We start from the raw sequence: 8,968 nt of genomic DNA, 5'->3' as shown, positions 1-8,968 counted from the left end.
GCTCACTCCACTTCAACCGTATCTTGCCCTCTGCTCTCCTATGCAGTGTCATGGAGCCTCCGTTGTCATGGAAACTTTTCAGGTGGAGCTTGAGGATTCTTCTCCTATCTACCGTTTTGGGAATCGGGTATGGAGCTCTTCGTGGCTCGTACAAACTAGGTTCTGCAGTATGGCAGCTTTTTCGCTGAATTGTAAAACCATGTTCGTCGTGTCTTTTTCCTAGAGGTTGTCTTATTCAGACCTATTTGATCACTATCATCCAACCTCCGTGAGTGCGTTTCAAGCGGTCTCGTGATATCAAACATTTGCTGTTCTTCAGTCTGTCTCAATTTGTACTTTCTGCCTTCATGTACATTCAGTTGCCAGGATGGGAATGTATTTAGGTTTGTCCACTTATTTTCCCACTCAATATTTGAATAAATCGGAAATCAGTTCAATCTTGAAGCTTCCTCACATTCTATTCTTCCCGTTTTCGGACATCACGCGGCTCCGTTCCTATAAAGTACCCACTTGTGGCGACTGACTTGGTAATCCTCAGGCAGTATATATATATATATATATACATATATATCTGTGTTGGTTCGAACCGGCAGGGAGGCTAGTTTCTGACCGATATTCTTCGCTGTTAGTTCCCACTTTTGTGTCTTCTGTCTATGGTTTTTGCTAATAGGTTACTTTTCCAACTCGTAACCGTTCAAACTTGTGGAAGTGGTTTGTTCGGGGATGTACCAGTGCTGCTTTGGAATTGGCTGCTAATACTCGCAAGCTGATTATTTTAACGCACTACGGAAGAAAATGTTTTTTTTACCACTGAACATCACTTTCGAGTCATTTGTTGATTAATCTCTTGCTCAACGGAGCAACTAATGGATTTTATAGACAGTTTTGCGAAACCGAGGAGTAATTTGTTGCGTAAATATGAATAACGGGTTGTTATCTTGGGCTGCAATATAGGCAATTGTTTCAGGACATGCCAGACGCACCCCTGAATCAGTGACGTAGACTTTTTTGTCACAGAAATAAATTCCAACGGAAATCTATTCCATAAACAACGAAGTGAAACACACCCATTTTTTATGGACTGACAGTAGACGAAAGATAAATTTTGATCTGAGTGGCTGCTGATGAATTCAGCAGATAGCTCGTCTGTCAAGTAATCGATCTGATAAGCGGGAAAATGGCTTGAAATTTGCTGGGTTGTTGGAGAGCGCAGCCTCTAGAAGGCTCCCAACGATTACTACTTACCTTGAGAGTTCGGATTTGGAAGAAAGCCTACTTGCGACTGATTCGATCGCTTATCCGCTGCATATTCGACTTATCATTTAGTTACGACATTGTTAGGATGATATCTTTGGTACCGTCAATGACCTTCCGGGAATCGATAGATAGTGTGGTCCGTTAAAGTCGATGGCATGACAGAAACTTAGATGATGATGGCCAGTGCGTTTTTAAGCGACATAAATTTGCAAGCGGGTGCATCGAAACAGTTTGAAAGGCGTAGAGGTTTGAGGTAATGCAGGGTAGGTTCCGTAAGCTGCTTCGGGGGAGTAGTATGTCAACAACACTAATGAAATTTTTTTTGGAGCGTTTGTCTATCTTTTTTTAATGAGGAATTAGTACCTTAGAAAATGACCCCTTTTATCCGTATTTCATTTTTACGTGCGTTAGAATTTACAGAATATTGCCAGTGCAGTTGGGATAATTTTCACCGGATCTTAGGGTCGTGATGGGATTGCGGAATGGAGTTAAGTCTAGCTGCCGATACATGCCACTGTGTGGAAACTGCCGCTTTTATCGTGGGCTTTGTGTTTAGATCAAGGGGTTATTCGGTGTTCTCAGGCGAGGGAGGTAAAATATCAAGTGTTAATGAGCCATATAGGGAGTCATTTATTCGGGTAGGTTCGTATCGAGGACGGACGATAAATCAGCAAACAGTACTCTGGGTTGGATCTAGTCTCTGCCATGTTTAAAGAGACCGATTTGATCTCTGTAGCACAAAGTATAGTCTCCAGTGGGTGATTTTATCCTCTTTCGGAGTAAGTCCATGAACTTGATCGCTTGTCACAACCGACAGGTTTGAAAGGTTACACTCATCCTCAATGAAACCATAGAATGTAAGACAACAAGTTGTGATCCGAAATTTTCGAATCTTGGTTGACCTAGGTGAAGAGTTTTCTCAATCTCCGATCCAAGAACATACTCCCATCTTTCAGTAGGAGGGAAGTCGTGCTAAAACCTCTCCGTTCATTGGCGAGTCAATGTGAGCATTAATCATCGTGTGCTAGTAACATAGTAAGGTTGTGTTTAATGTCCAGGCCAAGTTCTGACCGAAACGATGTTCATGTTGGGTTGAAGGTTTGTTCTGGAAAGCCGCTCAGAACCACTTGAACTGAATCCCGAACCAAAGTCCGGGTGGTGGGATTTTTGAAAGCCACTGGGTAATCATGGTTCATCCAAAACCATGACACTGATTTTAGTCAAGGAAACTTTGGATTAAGTGAAAATGTCGTTGAATATTCTTCAACGAAAGATGGGCAACTAGGAATCCTCAGTCCACCGATGCTTTTCGTTTCGTCGAGCAACTGAGATACACAGCAAAACGGATAAAGACTGGAGAAATTGAACGTGGCCAGGGACCACTGAAGAAGCGCTATCAGATTCCTCATGTATGTCAGCAATCAAAAAATCAGATTCCAGCTCCAACAGTTAAGTTTTGTCACTTGTTCGAGTTTGACACGTGATGTGACAATCTGAAAGTATTGGAACGGACGGGATGACGCATAATGGAATCAATTCCTGTGGGTTCATCCATGGTGCCGACTTGGTTCAATCTCGAATGATCTTGTGAATATCTCGCTTGAGGAAGTTGGACAAACTAACCCATGTAACCTTGGGACTATTCTAGAATGTTTGACCTAACTAATGGAATCCCTTTCGGCTCATGTCACTAGGCGGCTTCCACGCGTGGTGCACAACCGAGTTGCACACTATATACGCATTAAGTACTTTCGTTTGCCACGTATAGGAAAAGTTGCGTGTTTTCGTGTCGCATCGTGTGTCAATCGGAGCACATGAACGTGCTGTTTGTTCAATTCAGCCATCGATCGTAATCTGTTGTCGAAAGTTTTGGTGCGCACGTATTGACTGTTTCCAAACTGATCTAACTGAGATTCAGTAAAAGTTTTGCTTTGTACGTGAGTCTGTTTTTATATCATGGTAGCACATAAATATCTGTTTAGTCGTTTCGTCCCCGTTTACTTGAAGCCATCTAACAACCTTTCATAGTACTACTCTCTCGCTGGTTAGCTTGCATTGTTCTTCCCTTCTTGGTTTCTTTTGCACATCACCTCAAGATTATATAGTAAAGCTAGAGAGGGTTGGTAAAGTTTCGAAATCTGGTGGTTTAGGCTTACGCGCTTCTCGCGGCCGTTTACACTAGATTGTCTTTCGGGTGAACAGACAAACTTGCACCTAACCACAGTTTGCACTACGCGCAAGTTCTACGACAAAGCGCATTCGAACTGGCAACGTTTGGTTCCCCTGGTAGACGGCATCCGTTTTGCCAGGCAGGTATTTTCGTGCGCTCACAGACAGACGCACTTCAGAACCATCCGTGAGAATCCGATGCTATTAGTTTACCTATATGCAAAAGCAGATTCGGGCTGATACAAGTAATGACGAAATCTTTGTGAGTGCGTGGGAACGCGTGACACTTCCTCAACAGGACTGAAAACGTTGGACGAATCAATTTCGATGGCGATCCTTTTTTCATTTCTTGTTTGGACCGCTCAACTGAGGTTCTGATGTTTACACATCTTGTAAAATTTGTGGTCGGCCGGTAGCAGGTCTTTTCTTCTCCTTGTTCTATTCACGGTTATGGTTTTCTGAAATAAATGAATTCCACCGTATAACAATGAACTGCAGGTGTTTAGCGTTGGTATTAGTCGTGGCGATCATGACGATGTTCCGCCAAGCTGGCTGCCTTTGGTCATAGTAACGCAAACAGTGCACCTAGCTGCGTTAGAGACACATGGCGGGTAAAATCGAGAGTCACAAGGGCTGTCAGATGTCTGAAGGGAGAATTCACGGTTAGAAGCGGAATTTCACTGTTAGATTCTTCTGCTGCCATTGAAATCAACTTGAAGAGTTAAGCTGATTGGCCGAGCCGTGTACCGACCAGGTTAGCCTCCACTGTTAAAACCGACCTGGGCATGTGTGGAATAGAATGAGTTTGAAGTGGTTCCCATGATGGGCCTACGGTGTTTCGAGTGAGACCGGATAACAGATGATTACTTCCGTTCTTTTGATCTGTACAGCTCCAACGAGCACCGCTGTGTCTTGAGCAATGCATCTTTACGCACGTGTTGGTGTGCCTTCCTGAATGAGTGGTTTGGTCAGATATGACGATATGATGAAGATTCCCCGAGTTGCTTAACTGCAGTGCGCAGTTTATTGTAGATCGTTGCTGATGTCTGTGTTTACTAATACATTCTTTAGTTATCTGCTGTTTTCCCTTGAGTACCATGTGGTGGAGTTCGTGGAAACATTGTGTTAGCGGATCTTTTCGGTGCATTAGATATGTCTGCTGCATTATCAGTTGTATGGACAGTCCCAATATCGAGGCCAAACTATATCACATCAATTTTTTAGAGTTGCTTTTAAATTATTGTAGATGGAATGTTTTATGGCGGATCTCGTATCCTCTTCTGTCCCTAGTCCCACTCCGATCAGTTTTTGTCAGCAGTTTTTTTTCTGTTCTTATTTCTTTGATGCTGTTAATCTCAAAGCTTCAGAGTAGATACTGGTGGCTTTATTAATCAGTGAGTGTATCACGACACAGTTAAAGAACAACGCGGGAGTTCATGGAGGGACGTAGACTTTGTGATATTTTGTCAGTCGTGTGCTTTGTAAAAATGATATAACTACCTCATAGTATCACAGATGCAGTAAAAAAATAGCTTTGGCTACTAGGCTCATTCACAGTAGTTCATCTCAACGCGAATTTTCGGATAGTTGCGTTCAGTACATCACCAACGAATTTGTGGGATATCGATTTTTGTGGTCGGATTTTGTATCCATGTATGTAAATTCTATAGTTTGTTCTAATCGAATAAACATTAGATTAGCATCCCTCTAATTTGCATTTGGCACCCTGCTTACGCGAGGTGCGTCAAATTGTAATAAGCGCCTTAATTTGGTTAATTACCGACATGAAGCAAACCAGGTAGTATCCCGATCAGGGACATGCGTTACGTTACTACATCTGGATGTGCACATACTGGATGAGCTCATATGTATTAGTTCAATACCTTAGCCTTTAGAATACCGGCTTAGGAATGGCTGGAAGGTAGTCCTGCTCGAACTGACACAACTTTGGGCCATCATTGTTTCAAGTTTGGCGTCGAAAAACAGGAGACACCTCGTTTCTGATGCGTTATTTTGGTTTACATGCGGCTATCTAGTAAGTTTTGTCAAATATATATTATATGTCTAGAAATTTCGACGCTGGATTATGGAGATGGCTGACCAGAGTTTACTTAATGGACTTTAATCTCATCGTTCGTGTTGCCAGTAGAAAATTTATGGAATTGAACTGCAACCAGTTTGTAAATGGTCACTTGGTAACAGTGCACTGGAGATGTCTCCTCGAATGGTGACCAAACGTCTGCAGGTCAATTGCCAAGCTCGGCAAACAGATCAACAGCTACCTGATTAATTACCAATTTTCTCATGTGAAGGAAGACTTCCGGGTCCGCAGTTATCCATTCCCCGTCTGAGCAAAATGTGTGTTATGTGCTGCATTTAATTTCGTTTATCGATTTGAAGCAGTCATTGGGAGTTTCTTTTTGCCCCGAGGACCAGAACTGGAATGTCCTGACCGTTGGTTACTCAGGTTGCTTGAGGCTTTTCTTTGGATATCCGTGTTCATGCCATGCAGTAGCAAATCATTTGCGAAGACTGGACAACAATGTGGCTGTCTCGGTTATTGCCTGAAAGTTAACTATCGGGCAGTGATGTTCAGCTTTGGATCGATTTTTGTGTTCACCCAGTCAGTGCATAGGTGGATAACCAACGATAGTCTTTCCAAGTATTCCATTGTTTTGAAATATTGAGGCCGGTTAATGCGTTTCCTTAGGAGACAATAAGACAAGTAACCGGTTGTTATTAGTTCGTTTGGTACTGCGGAATCATAAATTCACCTTTCCCAAACAGTGCTTTGAGTGACGATGTTTCAGATTTGAGTGAGTATGAAGTGGCAGATGTTAACAATCAAGTCGTTCACGTACTTTTTGGTGGCGCATCCATTGTTCGCTACTCTTTCCACTGCCAGCGAAATTTTCGTGTTATACGCTAATGTCCTCACTATATATAGCCACGAAATTGCTACTTTGCGTGGTCCATACGAGAAATTCATCGACCCGTCAATGACAGATTGTACAATAAAGCTCAAAGGTCATATGAATAACAAACGCATTCCCGTCATAAGGGCGATCTTTTCAATCCCATCTACCATCCACGATGATGTGGGTTCAAGTTATAATCTGTAAAGTAGCTGTACAAAGACAAATTTAGGGATGCAGCTTGGATTCCACTGATGCCATTGTGTGTGCTGTATGCCCTATAAGAGTCTGTCTTGGAAGGTCACCATATTACTTTGTGAGAGGAAAGATGGATTCTCGAACGTACAAAAATAGCTAAATGAGCAAAAATGCGAACCAGAAGTGACATTTTGTCACCTTATTTGTCATTTTTGCTACCCGAAGTCCTCAAGTATCAACAGTGGTTATGCCTTGCGCTTAGTTTGCGAAATAAGTACCACTCTGTTGGCAGAAAAATCGCAAATCTTCTTCGTAACTTTACATGTCTACTCAATAGTCTAAAGCATACCTTCTGATTACTCCTTATGACAAATGAGCTTTCATACTGGACAAGTAGAGGGAGTCCGAAATGAGGCTACTCCGAAACGAACTTCATCCCCACTGATTATAATATACATGATTTGAGGTATTGTCCCCATAAATTATTTTTCCTTGGATTCATTGTGGTCAAAAGATAAAGGGTAACTTGAAATGCTATTACGCCCCTATAGTGACCTCCGTCACTATAGGGGCAAATCAAATCTTAACCGCTTTTCTAGGCCAAATCATACGGTGAGCGCATAACGATTGTGAAAACCAATAATCTAAATGGGTCCGAGTCTCATACTGCAGCACAGGATGGGTGTTGTGTTCGTGCAAACTTCATCCTTAGGTCCAATGTACGAAAAAGGGAACTTGTAAATTGAGAGTGAAAACTTGAAGACAGAATACAACGGCACATTTTTGTACGATATATCAGACGTGGTTCACAGTGTGCAGAAGATCGTAAGAACAAACGAACTGGGAAATTATCCTGTCGAGGCCTTGCTTTACAGTTTACTAAGGTACCACAAAACTCACTCTGCGCTTGGCTTCATAACTTGGGGAGCACAAATGACTGGTTTCGTTATGCATGTAGAATATTGTCACCAATTTGAAAAAAAATCATACGAAATATTCAACGCTTGAAAGACAGATTTGTACAGTTCCACACCGACAAAAGTTGAAAAATTTGTCCACAGAAGAGCAAATCTAATGAAAACAATGGCAACAGATAATGATTGTGGTGAGATGTTGAAGTTGCATGTGGCTGGCTTGTCATCATGTGCATTGTCTTGGATTGCATCGCTTTGGCTGGGATGTGTTGTTATATTCAAGCTAGATTCGATTGCATAGCCCATGTAGACGATTCGATCAATGAAATCGTGGGCGTGACAGTAAACCATTTGAAAGCTGGTAGCACCAAAATAACTAACTTCCATATCTCAGAAAATTACCTACAGATTGATGAGCTCAATTCTAACTTTCGAAACCGGGATAAATGGACTCCCACTTCAGGCCAGTGGTCTGCTTGTCACTGTCAAGTTCAAAATGAAGGTTCTAAAAATATCACTCCTTCTACTCGCTTCACAGTGTGCTCACCAATTTCGCGAATGACAGACGTGGGTGTGTTTTGGGTTGCCTCACTGAAATGTCAGCAGCGTACATTTCGTAGAAAACTTCTTCACGTACTTTTTGATTACGCAATGGTACCGCCTGTCACAAAAATGGCTAATATTTGGTTCAGCCTAATGCAAGAATACTACGCTTTGTCCTCTCAAATTTACCGAGTAGCATGATAAAAATGTCTCCAGTGTAAGGAAATCCCTTAAACACCCAATCATGATTTCCATATGACTATTTTTACTGCGAACAAAATGAACCGCGACATTTTGAGAATGCTAAGCCCATCATCGCTTGAAGTATGGCTAGGTATAACGCAGAATGTTTGGTCCATGTGTGATAGTATTGCGAAGCTCAGCTTCGCTCAGTTCAACTCAGTTCAGACTTGATCACCTGGGGTGCTTGCTCGTTGGGATCGTTATAGTGTGCCACCTGATAAAGTCATCGCAGGTATTTGGTGTTTAGTTAAAATCGCAAAATACTGTTCTTCCTGATAACGTGCACACTTCCTGCACTTACTTGCTGCAGGTGAGAATAAAACAACAGGATATGACATTCAAGCGTGACTGTTGCCAGTTGCATTTGTGCTACCATCTTGTTCATAACAGCTGTTGAGATCTGCGGTGGCTCGTATCATTGTGTGGAACACTCCGAAACTCAGTCGTACGATGCCACATGCTTTGTTCGAAACAAATGTAACCAAGGCTGGTTGACCTCGTCTCGTTCCGCTGAAAGCCAGAAAACGATACATGCATGAAAATCGATCGTACGTGTAGTCGGAAGAGAACTGTTGAAACATCGGTTGGGCAAAACAGCCTTTTGTTGATACTTTATGCAACTGAATTCTCCGGATGCACTTCTATGTAACACGACCATAAGGAGTCACAAAACATCTGTAAAGTCTACCGGGAATGCGAATGAAATGCATACCTAGTGACGATATATAT

The 8,968-nt window shown here is 42.2% G+C and overlaps 1 protein-coding gene across 1 annotated transcript in view; it reads left to right on the top strand.

Annotated features, from left to right (window-relative positions):
* T265_01986 (hypothetical protein) overlaps positions 1-610 on the top strand; it is a gene marked incomplete at both ends in the record, with an annotated part of 19,269 nt that extends 18,659 nt beyond the window's left edge. Inside the window, one exon of the mRNA XM_009166124.1 lies at positions 564-610. The remainder of the gene's footprint in view (positions 1-563) is intronic.
* Positions 611-8,968: the final 8,358 nt, after the last annotated feature.

The sequence above is a fragment of the Opisthorchis viverrini genome (assembly GCF_000715545.1).
Source record: "Opisthorchis viverrini unplaced genomic scaffold opera_v5_22, whole genome shotgun sequence".
Taxonomy (NCBI): domain Eukaryota; kingdom Metazoa; phylum Platyhelminthes; class Trematoda; order Opisthorchiida; family Opisthorchiidae; genus Opisthorchis; species Opisthorchis viverrini.
Note: the sequence above shows the minus strand (reverse complement) of the source record. Positions and strands in the feature narration are given on the sequence as shown.